Here is a 21,091-nt window from a genome sequence, read left to right on the forward strand (position 1 = left end):
TTGGGTGGGATTTGTGTGTGAAGGACTTGAACACCTCTAGTGTTCTTGCTTTGCATCATTGCATAGTGTTGAGCTCTCCACCACGATTAGTTCGAGTGAGAGACGGTGAGCTTGTTACTCTTGGAGGGAGACCTCCTAGTTGGCTTGGTTGGTGCCCCGGTGATCTCTTCGTGGAAGATTGTGAAGGGGCCCGGGCTTCTCCTTCGTGGAGCTTGTGAAGTGGTTGTGGAGCTTGCCATCTCCGGAGCAGAGGAAAAGCTAACCATAAGGAAAGGGCCATTATCCTTCGTGGGTGTGGTTCGGAGAATACGGTGAGCATTCGTGGCGCGGGGAATCCTTCGTGGGACCTCCACTCCTCCAAACGTGACGTACCTTCTTGCAAAGGAAGGGAACACGGGAATACATCCTCGTCTCCGTGTGCCTCGGTTATTTCTATACCCGAGCTCTCTTTCCTTGTGATAGCGATCGTGCTTGAAGTACATATATCTTGCTATCACTTGTGCTACATATATCTTGTGTCTATCTTGCTTAGATCTAGTTGCTATTGTTACACTTAGTTCAGCTTAGCATATTTAGGGTTTGTGCTTATAAACTAAACATTAGTTTAATTCCGCATTCTTACAAGACAAATCCGCAAGAGATTTTAATTGCCTATTCACCCCCCTCTAGGCAACATCTCGATCTTTCAATTGGTATCAGAGCAAGGTCTCTCCTTGTTTAAGGCTTCACCGCCTTGAGAGTAAATATGTCGGCTAGTAATTTAGTGCACAATGACACAATTATCTTTGTTGGCACAAATTATCTTTTGTGGCGAAATTGCTTGCTTTGCAATCTTCGGACCTTGTGTCCAAACATTGAGCAATTTCTAGATGTAGGTTTTTATCCTCCGATGGATCCTCAAAATCTATCTTTAGAGGATGAGAAAAACTTACATCTTGAAGCTCAAGTATCTAATGAGCTTTTATTCTCCCTGAGACCCGATTTTCGTAGGTTCTTGATATATATAAAGCGAAAGTCGTCTCATGAGATGTGGATCAAGCTTAAAGAAATGTTTGGTGGATCCATTTCTCATTTGATCGGTGGTGTCTCCGAGGAGCTCTCTTTCCCTTCACATCATGAAGAGCTCCAAGTTGCTTCCACCTCCGGCCGTGATGAGTTCTCATCTTCTTCTACTTCACCAACGTGTAGCAAGACACGAGGTAATGATATGGTGAGTGGTGAGGAAAATTGCAATGATGATATTGTGCTCAATAGTGATGATTCTTCATCTCTATCCCATTGCAATGCTTCCTCTTTGGACTTAAACACATCTAGCATTGAAAATAATCTACATGCTTGTGTTGATAGTCCTTGCATATCATGTGTAAATTTCTTACATAGATCTCATGATGATATGCTTGCCTTGTCTTGCTCCCATAAGAAAAATGCTTCTATTTCCTCTAGTTGCTTGTTGACTAACAATGTAGAGGAAACCGAACACTCTATGGATGAAGACATGATTTCAAGTGAGGATTCAAGAATATCTTCATCTTCATCCTCCGGTATGCACATGTGCCTTATGGCAAATGGATCAAAGGTATCTCCTACTTTGACTCCTAACACTTCCTCTAATGATGAGAGTGATGATGACGATAATGATGAAGAATATAATACTTTGTTGCATGATATGGGAATGTTATATGCTTCTCTCCATGGTAATAAAGAAGCTCGTGCTAATCTCGAACACTCTATGGAAACCTTGAATAAATACAAGGAAACCATAGTGGAGTTGGAGTCCCATGTTGAAAATGGGAGAATGAGATTCAATCTCCTCAAGCAAGAGCTAAAAGATGAGACGCATACTAATTTTATGCTCACACAAAAAATTGAATCCTATGAGCTTGAAAATGAAAAATCTATTGTTGATGCTTGTGCTACTAACTCTACTTCTTGTGAAGCATCTATCTTAAAGGAGAATGTTGAGCTAAGGGTCAACTTGATTGGCTAACTAGCAATTGTAGGGAATTGGAAGAAAGCAATAAAACACTCTCACACTCTCTTGGGGATCTTCTAACTTCCTACGATGAGCTAAAGTTAGCTCATGAGGTAAGTATCACTAAAATAGTATCTTGTGAGCCTCATGTGGACATTAGCACAACCTCAACTCAAAATGCTATTTTGCCATGTGCTAGTCCTAGTAGTCCATCTAGTCAAACTAGTGATACACCTTGTGTTGGATTACTTGCTTTGCCTTGTTGCTCTAACAATGAAGCTTCTACTTCCTCTAGTACTTGTTTCTCTACTAACCATGTAGAGGAAATCAAAGAGCTCGAGGCCCAAGTCCTTTCTTTGAAGAAAGACTTGGAAAAGCGTCATGAAGGGAAATCCACACTTGACAAGATGCTAAGTGTGCAACAATCCCCCAATGACAAGAGTGGACTTGGATTCAACTCCAATAACAAGAACAAGTCCTAGAGCAAGAACAACAAGAAGAATTGCCAAGACAAAGTCAAGGATCCGGCCAAGTTGGTTTGTTTCAAGTGCAAGGTTGAAGGGCATCATGTTAGATTATGCCCATTGAAGAAGAGGAAGCACTTGAGTGAGAAACAACAAGGGAAACGACCACAAGGTCAAGGTCAAGCTCATGCTCGACCTCAAGTTGAAGATAGGCCACTTCCCAAGAAGAATCAAGATAAAGTTCCCCAAGAGAAGAAATCAATAAAGAAGAAAAAGGGGAACACTTGCTACTTATGTCGTGAGAAGGGGCACTTTGCTTCTTCTTGCTTAGGTGGTACCTTATCTAACCCTATAATTGTTGATGATGATTATTCTCTAGGGAAGGATAAGGATGGTAATGTGTTTGCCAAGTTTGTTGGAACTCAAAGTGGTTTCAAGAAAAGAACCATTTGGGTTGCCAAGCCTATTGTGACTAACCTCTTAGGACCCAACTTGGTTGGGGACCAACAAGCTCAAACTTGATCAATAGGTACAAGTGGAGGGCATTGGAGATTTGGCTACTTAATGAAGAAATAAGGGATCTTCATATATTATATTTTACCAAGCGAAGTCATAAGGATTATCATATATATCTTATATCCAATGTTCCTCCTTGCGGTAACTTATACTCCAACTCTTCATATTTATTGTAAGTTACTTGCCCCTTTTGCATGTTTGGTTTTGTACCAAATATGTGTATGTATGTGTTGTGTCTTACTTGCCTATCTTGTGTATTCAAGTATGTTTGTTTGACTCATCATATACTTGTGTATTGTTTTGAGCCTAATGCATCTTGATGACATTTTATTTGGCTCTCTTTGAGTGATTAATGGAATATCCCAGTTTGGGGGAGTGATATGATTTGTGCATCTCTCTTTCTTTAAAATGTGTGTATATGGGTACCACCACTTAGTATTGATATTGCAAGATTATCTAGTCACTATGTGGTGTGTCATACTCATGAGAAATTCAAATTCTAATGTCCATTAATCATCTCTAATCGAATTTTAGTTGCCTCTTGTTTAGAAGAAATGTTTTATCACATTATGGGGGAGTAATATGTTTTGTACATATCACAAGCCAAGAAAATGTGAACATATGAGGTAATGCCACTTAGAGTTGATGCTCTTAATTATCTTGTTCCTAGGTGGCATGTTTGCTCAAACAAGCTCCACTTCTATGGAAAAACTTTTATTGCTCATCTTATGGATTCTTGTTTGAGTAAGAAATTCTTGGTACGGTTTTTCCTCAAATACGTATCTCTATATCTTATTTGGGACACCGATTGCTTCAAGTTATTCTAATCATTGCCGTGCGTGATTGTTTGACTAGTTGAAGCTATCAAGAATCTTCATCCGTGCATAGTGCTTAATTTTATATACTTATCCTATGCCTTTTATTGTGAAGTTGATCCTTACTACCATTGTCAATACTCCACCAAAAAAATAATTCCAATATACTCATTGTCTTTGACAATTGATAACCTTGTATGTGGTTGAATTCATGGATCATCTTCACCTTGGATTATTTCTTATTGCCTTATTTTATTTCCAACAAATCCTTGTTGCTCCCATGTGTCTTCCTTGTCCCTTTGAAAAATCTTTTGATAAATCCTCTTGATTCATATCAAGTGTTTGTTTTGGAAGACAAACCTTTTCCTTACGGTACATTGTGCCATTGTGAAAAGTGTAGAGGGTCTGGTTTATTTGTTTGAACCTTGCTCTTTTGGGAGTTTGCTATCTCATTCCTTCTTACATGCTTTATTTGCTTGAATGAGATAAATCTTTGAGCATGTTTTCTTTATTTCATCCTTTATGCTCAATGGTTTCTTCTTAGTTCATTTGTTAAACTTTGTTGAACAAATCTTTTGTGATTTGCGTCTTTGCTACAATTTGGACAACAAATTCGTTTGGTCACACCTTTATGCCTTCTTCAATTCATTTGGTGTTTTGTCCAACGTATATCTTTCTTGGATCTTTAAAATTCTTTGTGCATGCTTATATGTAATTTGTTTATATTTATAGCATGCTTTCTTTCCTTGACCCATTATATAGGATATACTCCATCAAATCCTAAATGGCTAAGATGTGCATGAAATTCAAATTTGAATTTCATCTAAATATGCACATATTTATATGGAGTGTGTCCTATATATTGTGGTTAGTCTAACCATTTTGTACCCAATAAGTTTGGGGACCAAGATGTACTTGAATATTGTTTTAGGTACATTGGAGATGCAATGGAGGCTTGCCTAATCTATAAGGAAGGTGTTGTCACCATATGAGAATTGGAGTCAAGCTAGGATGATCGATGAAATCTTATCTACTACATCAAGCCATTGCTATCTCGGTAACAAGTATCTTATTCATGCATACTCATATAGCATCCATCCTCTTGTAGGTTGCATCTTGGCATGAAATTCTTTATTTCGAAAATATTGAGGTTCTTGAAAAATCCTTTTTAAAGAAAACTTATTATTGTACATTTGAGTAATTTGAGAAGATGCATATGATAGGAATATATATATCATGTTTATGATTCACCTATCCCAAATATGCCCTCTAGCAATTTATTGCATATCAATTCCTCAAAGAACTCTTATGTGCAATTTTGATGAAATTACGAAATAAATCCCTATTTGTGATACTTGTTGCCTCTCTCAAAACATTCCAACTAGCTTTACTTCCCTTATTGTTAGTTGTGATGTTTTTGAGATTTTACTTGGTTGAAGTTCATTCATATACCATAAGTGAAAAGTGGAGCCATAGGCTATATATGCTTTTAAGCAAACATCCTTTGGTATATGTTATTACTTCATCTTGGATATTTTGTCTTATTTATTTTGTTAACCTCTTGTGTGTGCATGTTTCTTTATGGATCACTTTGTCCACTTTAGAAACTTATATACATAAGAGTGTTAATCCATCACCTTGATATCCTTGTTCTTTGCCGACCATTTTTTTTCCTCTTGATTTTAGTGGTGTTGGTAAAGAATATTTATGAGTGCTTGGTTTATTTGTTCTTCTTCATGCACTCATACCTCGTAATTGTTGGACTCAAGTTGTTCTTGATAAGCATATTCTCTTTATCTTGGTTTTGTTCTAAATGATATAGAGGAAGTGAGGATTCCATGATTGTGCATATTGTATTCAAATGCAAATATTATAAATTGTGCACGAACCTTGGGGAGCTTTCTTATTTTATTTAGAGCACCATATCTCTCTTATCATGATATCTTTGTTTGTCCAATTGGATCTTTGATTGCTTGCCTTATTTGTTGAAGCTCACTTCACCATGTTATCTTTATGTAATCTTTGATCCTCAATATAGTTTGACTTCCTTCAAGTATTCGTCATTGGATATGTGCACTTGATTCCACTCAAATTATGAGGAGTGCACACCTTGGGGAGGAACTCACATTATATTGGCTTTCTAAATTTTTCACCCATTTTGGCACTTGTTGCCAATGGGGGAGAAGTTTAGAGGGTTTAAGGGAACGGTTTTATACTTAAGTTTGGTTTGTGCTTAAGTATTTTGCCTCTCATGCATTCCATATTTATATGTCTTGCATGGTTGTATATATATAGTGGAAATTGTCCCAAAGGTTAATCTTGACAATGTATGCAATGAATTCATGTTCATCACACGTGCATACATTGTGGGGGAGTTTGTTCCATATATTTTGGTTCTACTCACATCCCTTGCATTAGTTGTAGTTGTGTGAGTAGAGTTGGTTTTGATATGGGATAGTAGCTTTGTGTTACTTGACCATATCAAATACAACCTCTTGTATACAACTTATTCTCGGATAAGTTGCATACTTGCTTCTAATATTCATTATATAAACCCTCTTATTGTGGTTGTCATCAATTACCAAAATGGGGGAGATTGTAAGGGTATATTGCCCCTATGTGTGGTTTTGGTAATTAATGACAACCCCTATGGACTAATGTTTTCATTGAGTTTATATGAAGGAATATTCCATAGGTTCTACTTGTATTCCATGTGTTGGATTCAAGTATGGATGCCATGTAAATAAAGATACATCTTGTGTATTGGCATTAAGATCATCGGTTTGAAGATATATATGTGATATGATCAAGAAGAAGAAATGAAGATGGAGTTCTTATGTGGAACTCAATATTAGCCATACTCTATCTTAAGTGAGTATGAGAAGATACAAGGTTGAGTTGGGAAAGTTCAAGATGAGCATCTCAAGTGGATCACATGCTTGAAGTTTGCCGTCCATTTGGTCATAATGGACATGTGAAGATGTGCATCAATGGAGCTTTCCCATCATAGTGTATGGGGGAGCATTTGTGAGTCTTCACGAAGCAACATTGATCAAGTGTGGCATTCCGGCTTGTGTAGAGCTTGAAGATTTATCATCAAGATCAAGCGGGATGCACAAGGCAAAGGTATGACCTTGATAGGTTTTCCTTTTACCGGTCTCAAGGTGGTTGATAGGAGACCGGATTATAGGATAGATAGCCGCACTATCAAGAGGGGCTTTCGGTTGGGTAACTTGATCGCATCGTCTTAGGGAACTCAATCCTTTGCATACTTTACATATCCCTATTTCTTCTTGGTGTTTCTCTGTGTGAGGTTCTTGAGCTTGTTGCTAGCTTTACAACCAGCCCAAGTTCATCGAAAACGGAATCTGCATGCATCTTCTATTGCGTTTTCGAGGTTGGGTAATTTTACCGGTTATTCATGATATAAGGTTCTACCTTTTATATTCATGATAAAATCCCCTCCTACAAACTTGTGTGTTTTCACTTTCTATTGGATAGCATTTGTTGCTATCTTCCAAACAAAATTGGTTTCATTCGAATCGGAGTTCGGGAGCATTTGTTATTAAAGAAAAAGGAAAAAGGAGAAAATAATAAAAAGAAAAAAAGGGGGAATGGGCCAGCCGGCCGGACCGGCCCAGCCGCCGGCCCACCCGGCCGAAACCGGCCCGGGCGCTCATGCCATCCGGGCGGTGTCCCGTGGGCCGAGCTGCCCCATCCGGCCCAGGAGCCGGCAGCCTACCAGGCCGCCCAATGCCGCCAGCCCCGACCGGGCGCACAGACGGCCGGGGCTCACACCTCAGCGCGCCCACCCGGCGCCACCCCAGCCCAGCCGGACGCCCCGCCGGCACGCTCACTGCCGCATCGCCCACGCCGCTGCTACGGCCCGCGCGTGGCTGGGCAACCTTGCGGCCCAGTGCGGCGCGCCACCCCGCCCGGTTGCTGGGTGATGACGCGTGAAACACACGTCCGTTGGGAACCCCAAGAGGAGGGTGTGATGCGTACAACAGCAAGTTTTCCCTCATAAAGAAACCAAGGTTATCGAACCAGTAGGAGATGAAGGCCACGTGAAGGTTGTTGGTGGAGGAGTGTAGTGCGGCGCAACACCAGGGATTCCGGCGCCAACGTGGAACCTGCACAACACAATCAAAATACTTTGCCCCAACTTAACAGTGAGGTTGTCAATCTCACCGGCTTGCTGTAAACAAAGGATTAAACGTATGGTGTGGAGAATGATGTTTGTTTGCAAAGAACAGTAGAGAACAATGATTGCAGTAGATTGTATTTCAGATGTAAAACAATGGACCGGGGTCCACAGTTCACTAGTGGTGTCTCTCCAATAAGAAATAGCATGTTGGGTGAACAAATTACAGTTGAGCAATTGACAAATAGAGAGGGCATAACAATGCACATACATATCATGATGACTAATATGAGTTTTACTTAGGGCATTACGACTAAGAACATAGACCTCTATCCAGCATGCATCTATGCCTAAAAAGTCCACCTTCGGGTTAGCATCCGCACCCCTTCCAGTATTAAGTTGCAAACAATAGACACTTGCATTAAGTACTGTGCGTAATGTAAACAATACAAATATCCTTAGACAAAGCATTGTTGTTTTATCCCTAGTGGCAACAACACATCCATAACCTTAGAACTTTCTGTCACTGTCCCAGATTCAATGGAGGCATGAACCCACTATCGAGCATAAATACTCCCTCTTGGAGTCACAAGTATCAACTTGGCCAGAGCCTCTACTAGCAACGGAGAGCATGCAAGATCATAAACAACACATATATGATAGATCAATAATCAACTTGACATAGTATTCCATATTCATCGGATCCCAGCAAACACAACATGTAGCATTACAAATAGATGATCTTGATCATGATAGGCAGCTCACAATATCTAAACATGATAGTACAAGAGGAGAAGACAACCATCTAGCTACTGCTATGGACCCATAGTCCAAAGATGAACTACTCACACATCAGTACGGAGGCGATCATGGTGATGTAGAGTCCTCCAGGTGATGATTCCCCTCTCCGGCAGGGTGCCGGAGGCGATCTCCTGAATCCCCCGAGATGGGATTGGCGGCGGCGGCGTCTCTGGAACTTTTCTCGTATCGTGGATCTCGGTAATAGGGTTTTCTTGACGGAGATAATATATAGGCGAAGAGGCAGAGTCGGGGGAGTCCCGAGGAGCCCACTCCCTAGGGCGGCGTGCCCCCCTCCTTGGCCGCGCCGCTAGGTGGTGTGGGCCCCCCTCGGCTCCCCTTCCTTTCCTCTTCGGCTTTTGTTTCGTCCAATTCCGAGAATATATCCTGTGTAGGATTTCTGAAACCAAAAACAACAGAAAACAGGAACTGGCGCTTCGGCATCTTGTTAATAGGTTAGTGCCGGAAAATGCATAATAATGATACAAAGTGTATATAAAACATGTGAGTATTGTCATAAAATGTAACACCCCTCTTTTAGCTAAACCTAATTAGGGTTTGATTGTGCATCATGAGCATCATGATTATTTTTCCTAAGAAAATTGCATAAGGAAATGATTTTGAAAACCCTAATGTTGGTTTGAATCTCTCTCAAATTCAAATTCTCCAAAGTGTTTCCAAAAGTTTTGAAACAAAATACATGGCCATAAGTATATTTTGAAGGCCATGGATAGTTTCCAAATTTGAAAGAAGTTTGAAGCTTCAAACATATTTCAAATACCAAAAAAAGAGTTTGGAAACAAAAATAGAAACAAATTTTGGAAAAAAGAGAGAAAACCTCCCTCCCTCACTCTATTGGGCTGACAGCCCAGCTCCTCTCTCTTTCTATCCACGCAAGCAGCCCACAGGCCGGCCCAGCAGCAGCCAACTCAGCCCAGGGAAACCCCCAGGGGGCTTTTCGCAAAACCACCGTCATCCCCGCGGCTCCAAGCAGCTGCCTGGCAGCGCTGCCGCCGCCCGATGGTTCTCCTCGCCGTCAAGATGCTCGCCGCCGCCCGCCGACGCCTATAAAGCCTCCTCCGCCACCTGGACGAACCCTAGGGCGCCATTTCCCCTTTTCCTTGGCTCTCCCCCACGCATGGGTTGAAACCCTAGCCGCAGTAGCTCGCTGGCCATCGCTCGCCCCCGTCGCTCCGGCCACCCCCGAGCTCCACCGACCATGCCATCCTCTCCGCCTCGTCGCCATGACCCTCCCCGTCGAAGGAATCGACGAGGGGTGCCCCGAATCGGCCCCGCCGCGTCCTTCTTCCCCGCGTCCGGCCGCCGGCCACCGGCTCAACGCCGGTGTTCCCCCGCCCTCACCGTCTCCTCCATCCGCTTCAGGGTGAGCACCCAAATCTCCCGAGCGCCTCCGCACCTTCCCTTACCCTCTGTAGCACCGCCGCGCCATGCACCTGCCCCGGCCGCCGCCGCACGTCATCGCCGGCGTCGCTCCGGCGACCAATAGGTCGCGACGCCGCGTCTATCTTGCTCCTTGTGGTCGCGCGGTCCTAACGCGCCCTTCCGCGCGTCCAGGGACGCGCCACAGCGCCGCCACGGTGTGGTCTCCGGCGCGGTTCGCCAGAGTTGACCACCGGTGTTGACCGCCGTGGGACCCACCGCCCCTTTTTCCTTTTTATTTTGTTTATTTCTGTAATTGGAAAATACACTGACATGTGGGGCCCGTCGTCAGAAATTTATTCATTTTCGTAAATATTTAGGAAAAGAATAAAACCCTGACAGTGGGTCCTGTCTGTCAGGCTTTTAACATTTTCCAGTATTTTCAGAAATGATTTAAAATGGTTAAAACTTGTAAAATTCATAAATAATTCATTTTAAATCAGAAAAATATGTATAATATATCAAAAATTTAGAAAAATGAGATCTACAATTTGGTTACACAATCATGCATTGTTAAGCAACTTGAACCCTAGTTGATTTAGAAGAACTAAAATGTACCCCTCTGAGGTTCCGGAACTACTGATCCTAGTTCCGTCGAACCCCAGTTAAATTGATGACGTCTTAGGGTTATTTCAGTACCTAATTAACATGTCATATCATCATACTTGTATGCGCATTGCATCGATGCCATGTGTTGATTGTTCCTTTACCTTTCCGGTGTTTGCTTCTTCGCGATCGATAGAGCAAGTGCCGAGACGATGAAGATCGACAACGACGCAAATCAATAATTGTCCACCGACAAACAAGTCAAGCATGGGATCTTCGAAGATCCATATTGGTTTGTCAGGGACAAAGGCTAGCCCTAGCCTGGTTCATATTATGATTTCAAAATGCTTTTACTTCTGGTTCCTACATATTGCACCCGTTTCTAATATGATTTATCGGCAGGTATAGTTATCCTATGTGTGTTGCATTTACCATCCTTGTAGCCGAAATACTCTGATCCACTGCTCCCAGCAAGACTAGGTTTGAGCTATGTGTGCATCGCTAGAGCCGTTGTATCAAATATGCTTAGCCATGCTTAGTTGACGAATTCTGATCCATCCGGAAGATGAATCAGAGCTGCGAATGAACCTAGTATGGCAGGATGACGTGGTAAGATCACTGATGATAATTAAACATGCTTAAAGGCTTGGATGGGCCGGCACATGGGGATGTGGTGATTTGACTCATTCTCGCCGATACTAGGACCTGAGGTTCTCGCCCGCGGAACCAAGACTGAGCGTACAGCCACACGTGGCCCATGGGAACCCCTTGGCCCGAACTTGCCTAGCTTACCCATGAGTCAATTAGTTTGCGAGTTCCATTTGGCATTCTGCATGGCGAAGGCATGGATAAGGTTTTCAAAGGTGCATCATACAGGGACGTGGCCGGGGTGAAGGATGCTGGAGGCATTGAACTGGATCCCCTGCGCACAATGACCGGGACCGCCTCGGAGAATGGCTACCTACGATGATGGAGTTCCCCAGTTAGATTGACTCATGGAATAGGCGAAGCAAGGGAAAGGTTTTGGTCGACCACCCTTTGCCGGCACACCAAGGAAGTGTGTAACATACGGCGCTAAGAGTCGGTCGGCGCGTGTGGGTAAAGTTGTACACCCCTGCAGGGTAAATCTTTTCAAAAAGCCGTGTCCACGGTTACGGACGACTTGGGAAAGGACGTGTTGATCATAGACAACTTTAACCTAATCGTAAAAGTTGGAATCAATGTGTGATAAGGATCCCTCCTCAGGGTATCGAGGGGGTGCTCCTAGTTGATAGGTTCAGCATATGATGAAGATTCGATGGATTCAATATGATGATCAGTAGAGCTAGTGATAGCGCCCTCTTATCCCTTTTTAAAATGATCTGAATAGACGAGCTTCTGCTCCCTCTTGTTTTACTAAGGAAAACTGGCTTTCTGCAAAATAAGCTCCACATAAAGCCTCGCATACCAGCTTTGCTAAAAGGTTGTACTAAGTCTTGCTGAGTCCCTGTACTCAGCTTTGCATGCTTTGTTTCAGACGAAGTCGCTCCAACAAATGAAGGTTTCTAGGTCGACATCGACGAGTAGCTTGGGATTCCCAGGTGGCAGCCTGGAATCTATGGGCTGGGACGTCGCCGCTATGCTCCTGGCCTCTTAGGCCTTTTGCTATCTTGTTATTTAGAATAGCATAACTTTGCTTCTGTTGATTGATGAAATGAAAGGTCAGTGATGAGGAGCTCTCTTTCCCTTCACATCATGAAGAGCTCCAAGTTGCTTCCACCTCCGGCCGTGATGAGTTCTCATCTTCTTCTACTTCACCAACGTGTAGCAAGACACGAGGTAATGATATGGTGAGTGGTGACGAAAATTGCAATGATGATATTGTGCTCAATAGTGATGATTCTTCATCTCTATCCCATTACAATGCTTCCTCTTTGGACTTAAACACATCTAGAATTGAAACTAATCTACATGCTTGTGTTGATAGTCCTTGCATATCATGTGTAAATTGCTTACATAGATCTCATGATGATATGCTTGCCTTGTCTTGCTCCCATAATCAAAATGCTTCTATTTCCTCTAGTTGCTTGTTGACTAACAATGTAGAGGAAACCGAACACTCTATGGATCAAGACATGATTTCAAGTGAGGATTCAAGAATATCTTCATCTTCATCCTCCGGTATGCACATGTGCCTTATGGCAAATGGATCAAAGGTATCTCCTACTTTGACTCCTAACACTTCCTCTAATGATGAGAGTGATGATGACGATAATGATGAAGAATATAATACTTTGTTGCATGATATGGGAATGGTATATGCTTCTCTCCATGGTAATAAAGAAGCTTGTGCTAATCTCAGAACACTCTATGGAAACCTTGAATAAATACAAGGAAACCATAGTGGAGTTGGAGTCCCATGTTGAAAATGGGAGAATGAGATTCAATCTCCTCAAGCAAGAGCTAAAAGATGAGAAGCATACTAATTTTATGCTCACACAAAAAATTGAATCCTATGAGCTTGAAAATGAAAAATCTATTGTTGATGCTTGTGCTACTAACTCTACTTCTTGTGAAGCACGAGCTGGCCTGGCAGCCGGCTGGGCCGTTTTTCCTACGATTTTCACTTGACTTTTCCCCCAACGGTTTTATTTGCTCCCTAGCTATAAATAGCCCTTCTTCCACCTTGAGCAAGTTAGTTCTTCCCATTATCTCTCCTCCATTGTTGCATTTGAAGAACTTGCTCTCTCTCTCTCTTATATCCCCCCATGATTCTTGCTCATTCTTGAGGGATCTAAGAGAGGAGATCTAGATCTACACTTCCACCAATCCATTTCTCCTCTAAGTGAGGGGAACTCTTGGGATCTAGATCTTGGAGTCTTTTGTTGACTTTCCCCATTGTTCTTCCTCTCCAATCCCATCCTAGCATTTGTTGTTTGGGTGGGATTTGTGTGTAAAGGACTTGAACACCTCTAGTGTTCTTGCTTTGCATCATTGCATAGTGTTGAGCTCTCCACCACGATTAGTTCGAGTGAGAGACCGTGAGCTTGTTACTCTTGGAGGGAGACCTCCTAGTTGGCTTGGTTGGTGCCCCGGTGATCTCTTCGTGGAAGATTGTGAAGGGGCCCGGGCTTCTCCTTCGTGGAGCTTGTGAAGTGGTTGTGGAGCTTGCCATCTCCGGAGCAGAGGAAAAGCTAACCATAAGGAAAGGGCCATTATCCTTCGTGGGTGTGGTTCGGAGAATAGGGTGAGCATTCGTGGCGCGGGGAATCCTTCGTGGGACCTCCACTCCTCCAAACGCGACGTACCTTCTTGCAAAGGAAGGGAACACAGGAATACATCCTCGTCTCCGCTTGCCTCGGTTATTTCTATACCCGAGCTCTCTTTCCTTGTGATAGTGATCGTGCTTGAAGTACATATATCTTGCTATCACTTGTGCTACATATATCTTGTGTCTATCTTTCTTAGCTCTAGTTGCTATTGTTACACTTAGTTCAGCTTAGCATATTTAGGGTTTGTGCTTATAAACTAAACGTTAGTTTAATTCCGCATTCTTACAAGACAAATCCGCAAGAGTTTTTAATTGCCTATTCACCCCCCTATAGGCAACATCTCGATCTTTCACCACTAAAGGAGCAAACCTTCGACACCTCCAAGAATTCCAAGGAAGTGCAGATTCACCCGACAGATCCTAAGAAGACGATAGCTATCGCAACAAATATGGATAGCGCATAGGAAAGCGTGCTCGTCGAGTTCCTCCGTAAGCGCTGGGAAATCTTCGCATGGTGTCCAGCTGACATGCCAGGAGTACCCAGGGAACTCGCCGAGCACCCCCTTAATCTAGATCCAAGAGCCAGGCCAATACGACAACCTTTGCGGCGTTTCTCCGAGCCAAACCGCAAAGCTATGCTATCAGAGATCAATCGACTTCGAGAAGCAAATTTCATCAAGGAACTACATACAGAGGCCACATGGGTCGCTAACCTAGTTTTGGTCCCGAAGAAAAACACTGATGTCCTTCGCATGTGCGTCGACTTCACGTGTCTCAATAAACATTGTCCAAAGGATCACTTTCCCCTCCTGAGGATCGATCAAATTATCGACTCCACAGTGGGATGCGAACGTCTTTCCTTCCTGGACGCATATTCTGGTTACAACCAGATCCGCTTAAAAGAAGAAGATGAAGTCAAAACAGGACGTGTTTTGCTACAGAACAATGCCCTTCGGGTTGAAAAACGCGGGAGCTACTTATCAGAGGATGATGCAAAAGTGTCTCGCCACGCAGATTGGCAAGAACGTACAAGTATACATTGACGTCGTCGTCATAACAACAAAGCAAGGGTCATCTTTGATCGATGATCTTAGAGAAACCTTTGATAATCTCGACAAGTTTCGCCTCAAGCTGAACCCGACGAAATGCTCCTTTGGTGTTCCTGCGGGATAACTCCTCGGGTACTTGGTGTCAGCCAGAGGAATCGAGACAAACCCCGAGAAAATACAAGCCATCGTGACGATGAGGAAACCAACCAAGCTCAAGGAGATACAACAGCTAACGGGCCGTGTCGCAGCTTTGAGCAGGTTTGTCACCAGGCTAGGAGAAAAAGCGCTGCCTTTCTATGCGCTCATCAAGCAAGGAGAAAAGTTCGAGTGGAACGAAGAAGCAGACAAAGCTTTTGAACATCTCAAGCATACAGTCTCGACACCTCCTGTGTTGGTGGCTCCGAAAGATAAAGAACCCCTCCGGCTATACATCGCGGCCACACCTCAAGTGGTCAGCACAATCCTCGTGGTGGAGCGACAAGAAGAAGGGAAGATTCATGGAGTTCAGCGGCCAGTATACTTCATCAGCGAGGTACTATCACCATCCAAGCAACGTTACCCGCATTATCAAAAACTTTCATATGGAGTATTTACAACAGCAAGAAAGTTAAGGCACTATTTTTCGGCACACCCGATAATAGTAGTCAATGAGGCACCTCTCTCGAACATCCTAAACAATCCAGAAGCCACATGACGTGTCTCCCTTTGGGGAATTGAGCTCTCCCCTCAAGACATCACGTATGAAAAAAGAAAGGCGATCAAGTCGCAGATTCTGCCGGACTTTGTCGCAGAGTGGATGGAATTGCAAAATACGGGACCCCCAGATCTGTCGAGTACCTAGCATATGAACTTTGATGGGTCCAAGAGGTTGGAAGGAGCTGGAGTAGGTGTGATACTTTTTTCACCCCAAGGCGACAAAATGAAATATATATTGCGGATGACGTTCCCCAACGCGTCCAATTACGAGGCTGAATATGAAGCCCTCATACACGGGATGAAGATGGCAAAGGCGTGCGGCGCAACTCGACTAAATATCTTTGGTGACTCCCAGTTGGTGGCTCAATAGTCAACCACATCAGCAGGCTTAGCAACAATGAAGCCGACATTTTGGAAAACATCGGCTCGCAGTGCTTGCCGATACCACCTGGCGTTTTCTGGGAAGAAATAAGTGAAAGATCAACTAAGGCAAAGAAAGTACCAAAGCAGCCGAAGAAAAAAGAAAAGGCCAAGGAAGGATCGGGGCTCCAGCAGCTCAGGAAACAAGTACATCGGAAGATGAAGAGGAGCCAGAAGAAGTTATGATGATACAAGTTCCATGGATGAAGGTTTACGTAGCATACATCACAAGGAAAGAGATACCCGAAGATCCGATAGAAGCACGGCGAGTTATTCGATGATCCAAGGTGTTCACCGTGGTCAAGGGAGAATTATACAAACGGAATATTTCAGGAGTATTGCAAAGGTGCGTCACACCCGAGGAAGGGCGAGTCATACTGAAAGATATACATGAGGGAATATGTGGTCACCACGCAAGCAGTCGAGCAATAGCAGCCAAAGCTTTTCGGGCAATATTTTATTGGCTGACAACAGTCGAAGATGCAAAAGATATAGTACGCACATGTAATGCGTGTGAGAGATTTGCGGCTAAACCTCATTCACCGGCAGCAGAGCTGATGCCAATACCATTGGCATGGCCTTTTGCGCAATGGGGGCTTGATATGGTGGGGAAATTACACAAGTCCTGGCCAGGAGGACACGTGTATTTACTCGTAGCTATCGACAAATTTACCAAGTGGATAGAGGCAGCACCAGTAACTTCGGCAGACGCAACGTCAGCGGTAAACTTCGTCAAGGGGATAGTTTTTCGATTTGGCGTCCCTAACAACATAGTTACGGACAATGGCAACAACTTCACCTCTCGAGAATTCAAGGAGTACTGCGCAAAAGTAGGCATTAAACTACATTTTGCATCAGTGGCACACCCTCAAGCCAATGGCCAAGTCGAGAAAGAAAACAGTATCATCTGCAATGGCATCAAGAAGCGGCTGCTAACACCATTGGAAAAAGCGCGGCACACCTGGATTGATGAGTTACCTAGCGTGTTATGGAGCATACGAACAACACCCGATACAACAACTCAGGAAACTCTATTCTTTTTGGTCCACAGAGCTAAGGCGGTACTCCCGATAGAAATAGAGCATAATTCTCCAAGAGTCGCAGAATATGACGAAGAAACTTTCAGAACGGCACTGAAAGATGATATTGACGCACTCGACGAAGCAAGGGATGAAGTATTGTCAAGGGTTAGCACATACCAGACAAACCTCAAAAATTATCACAGTCGACGATTGCGACCTAGATCTTTCGAAGTTGGCGACCTAGTCCTTTGGCTCACACATGATAGCCATGAAAAATTCGAGTCTCCATGGATAGGGCCATATATTGTCACTGAAGTAATTCCAGGAGGAGCATATAGATTGAAGGACAAGAAAACATGGAAGGACAAACCAAACCCATGGAACGTGGCCCAGCTTCGGCGGTTCTATGCTTAGAGAACAATATAGTCGACTATGTAAGCATACATTGTACTGAAGAGCTCGCAAGTTTTCAGACGCACTCTTTTCCTTTCAGGGCACCGAGTGGGGATGAAAGGTTTTTAATGAGGCGGGCTTGCGATGCTGCAATATAATAAAAATAGTGATGGCATATATCTTTTTCGCAAGGCTCCGCGGTTCGTACCCGAAGAATTTACAAAATATATTCGACTCTCAAAATATAGCTCAGAATTACTCGCCTTGGTTAAAAACCTCGCGACTAACAAACATAGATACGCCAACGAGGACACTCGGGGGCTTGAAAAGAAATCAACAAACATATAAATTTGCCTTGACTGTACACAAGTCTCGCAATAATTACAATATATACGAGTTACAAATATATTCGATTCAGGCTACATACCTCAAGAAAAGAAAAAATAATAGCTTTCATATCAATCTATCTATGGCTATGTTCTCTTTGGCAGCACGAATGTTCTGCGTCGAGTCGTCATACCAAAGATCTGTGAAGAAAGCGGCGTCGTACCGAAGAAGCTCGTCGATCATCCTCTCGGCAACAGGTGACACAACTTCATTGTGTTTGTCAATGTTGACCCTCCTCTTCGATGTATTGCGGTAGAAAAGGTCGAAGAGATTGTTGAAGTCCAATTTTGAGCGACAGACCTTAAGCCAAATCAGAGCAAACTTTGCACCGGCCACCATCTGGGCCTTTACAAAGTCGTGGATACTCTCCACATCTTTGAACTTATCCATAAGTTCTGTAAGATTTGCAGGCTGCGGGTTTCGAGGAAACATGGCATTGTACACGATAGCCAGAGTATTGCCGAAGAAATCTTGAAACTTCCGAACTGGAGCAGTGCGATCCTGGAATTGAACAATTCGACGGGCACGATTTTCGTCAGCCCAGAAATCAATATTGTTTTTTCTGGTGAGTTCAAGAAGAACCTCGACTCGCGAGTTCACGCGTTGTTCCTCGGCGACTGTGTCAAGGAACGAACCTACATACAGGACAAAAGAAGAAACATAGCCTGGTAAGAGACATGGACAATATAGAAAGGAGAGCAAAGCTACAACAGAACATACCCTCCATATCCTGACTTGCATCAGTCATTAGATCAAGCATATAATTCTCGCGCTTAACAGCACGAGAAGCATCAGCAGCATCAGATTCCTTCAACTCAAGAGCCTCTTGTGCTTGCAGAAGAGCAGCCCGCTCACGTTCCGATGATTTGCGAGATTGATCCACAATGGTGATAGCCTGTTTTTTCATAGCTTGCAACTGCTGTCGAAGTTCGGCTAGTTCTTGATGCATCAAACTAACACACGAAGAATCATCCAAGAAAACATCGCCAGCAGCTCTCGCAGAATGAGAAACGGCGGGTGAAGTATTGGACGGACCAACAGCTTTGGTATAGTTATCTCATATAAACTGGAAGAAAAGAAAGGTCGACATCAATTAATTGGCAAAAGGCACTTTTCATTCATACTTTGGCATATTTACACAAGTCAAGAGATTACAAAAGTCGGCACCTAGCAAGCCCAACAAATCTTCGGGAGCAACAGAAGCTGCGGCTAGATACAAAAGAAAATAGAAAAGAAAGCGGGTTGGTCTACTTGACCTCCATCCACGCTTTACTAGCAGAAGCAGTGTACTTTGGATCAAGGAATGCACTGATCTTCTTCGACTGCGGATTGTCATCCTTCACCAACGTCTTCCACTTCTCCTTGTTTATGCCCGCAGGAGTGCCAGCTTTCGCTCATTCAACTTATTGGCCGCTGGCAGCGACCAAAGATATTGTTCCGTCGACACCGATCTTCAGGCTAGCCTGGCGATCAGCTAGAACAGGATCATCTATTGTTTGAAAGCGATGGACACGCTCGGAGAAGATATCTGGTTGTGTCTTCTTGGGGAAGAAATGGGAGAAGAAGCGATTCAGCACACCACGCGCAGTCGAGATATTTGTACGCGCCAAGTCACAACTCAACTCGAGGAGATCGAGATTGTTGAGGAGGACATCGTCGGATTCTTCCTGCAGAGTATATTCCTCACCCATCCGTCCTGCTGGAGAGAACCAAGAGTTTCTTAATTTCAGAAAAACAAATAACTGAAGAAGAAAAAAGGGAGAGAAATAACAGGTTACTTGTAAATCGGTGGATCTGCGACGAGGCGCGTCACTATAGCGTTCTCGCGCTCGATCTGCTGGGTTTCCTTGTCGCTTAAGGCATCTTCCGCAGTCTGCAATCTCTGCCGAAGACCCTCGACCGCAGCAGCATCTTTCTCGGCTTTTTTCACGAGCCTTCTTGCTGCGTTTCAGCTTGGCATCCAGTGCATTAGCACATTCCTCGGCAAGGCGGAGCGCTTCTGAAGTGAGGTAGGTTAAAAGGAAAATAGTGTTTGTTAGAAAACAGAGAATCTCATATCAGGAAAAAGAAAAGGAGCAGAAAGCAAGACATGTTTTACCCCTTTAAGTGGCAGCTTCATCGCGGTACCCGAGAAATTGCGAGCCCAGGTTGACGAGCTCCTTCATCAAAGGCTGAACGCAACTCGACAAGATAGGAAAACAACATAAGGAAGGAAAAATTTGGCAAGCAAAACATATGTTCAATAACGAAAGAACTTACATCTTCCAGGTAGGGAGTCGACGAACTCCCAGCGACAATTTCTTGAGCGTGTCCAGCCCCGGATTTAGCTTTCTTCGTTGGAGGCGCTCGGGGGCTGGGCTTGGGAGTTGACGCCTTTAGATTATGTGCCGAGGGAGGTTAACTTTCCGTCGCAGTACGGTTCCCCTCGGAAAGAGCCAGGGTATTAGAAGTGCTCGTATGAGCTGTTCCATGTGCCGTGGTTTCTTCCTCCTCGGCTTCTTTGGTGGACCTAACAATATCGCGGCAAACCAAGACGTTAGAATATCGAAAGAAATATTGGTCAGATGAAGACAAGAAAATGACAACTTACGAGCTAACGGCGCCTGCGGTGGTGAAAGGGTCGAAGGCAACTTCAACTTCTGGTGAAGTTTCTTCGGTAATAACTTCGGCAGGCTTCGATGTGCCGGAGTCTTCAACAACGTCTCTTTTTCTTTTACCGCGTCCATCAGGAGAATTGGCAGTACGAGGAGACGCGAAAGGAGCAGAATCAGAGGGTTGCCCTGGCTCTGTCTCTTTTTCAGAGGAACCCGCGGATTTTTGGGAACCCGCGTTTTCACTCTTAAGAAGAGAGGTTTCTTGCGAATCGTTGGTGAAAAAAATTCGACTTTCTACCTCTCCGCCTTCAGGAAGGGGGGAAGAAAAGAAAGGACTTGGTGACCCTACATGAAGCAAAACAAGGAAAGGACAAGAAAATGAGCACAAGAGAAACAATATACAAGCCGACAAAATAAGCAAACAAGACTCGGGAAAAAGTACTCACTTGGGCGAGAGCATGGCTGGTACTGTATGGTTTTACGCGACAAGAGGAAGGGACTTCGTTTTTCTTGTTCAAGGAGGTAAAACATCGAATGAGCCTCTCCAAATCCTTCACATAAAGATCCTTCGACAGGCGGTCGATG

The sequence above is a fragment of the Lolium perenne genome, chromosome 3, assembly GCF_019359855.2.
Source record: "Lolium perenne isolate Kyuss_39 chromosome 3, Kyuss_2.0, whole genome shotgun sequence".
NCBI classification, from domain to species: Eukaryota; Viridiplantae; Streptophyta; class Magnoliopsida; order Poales; family Poaceae; genus Lolium; species Lolium perenne.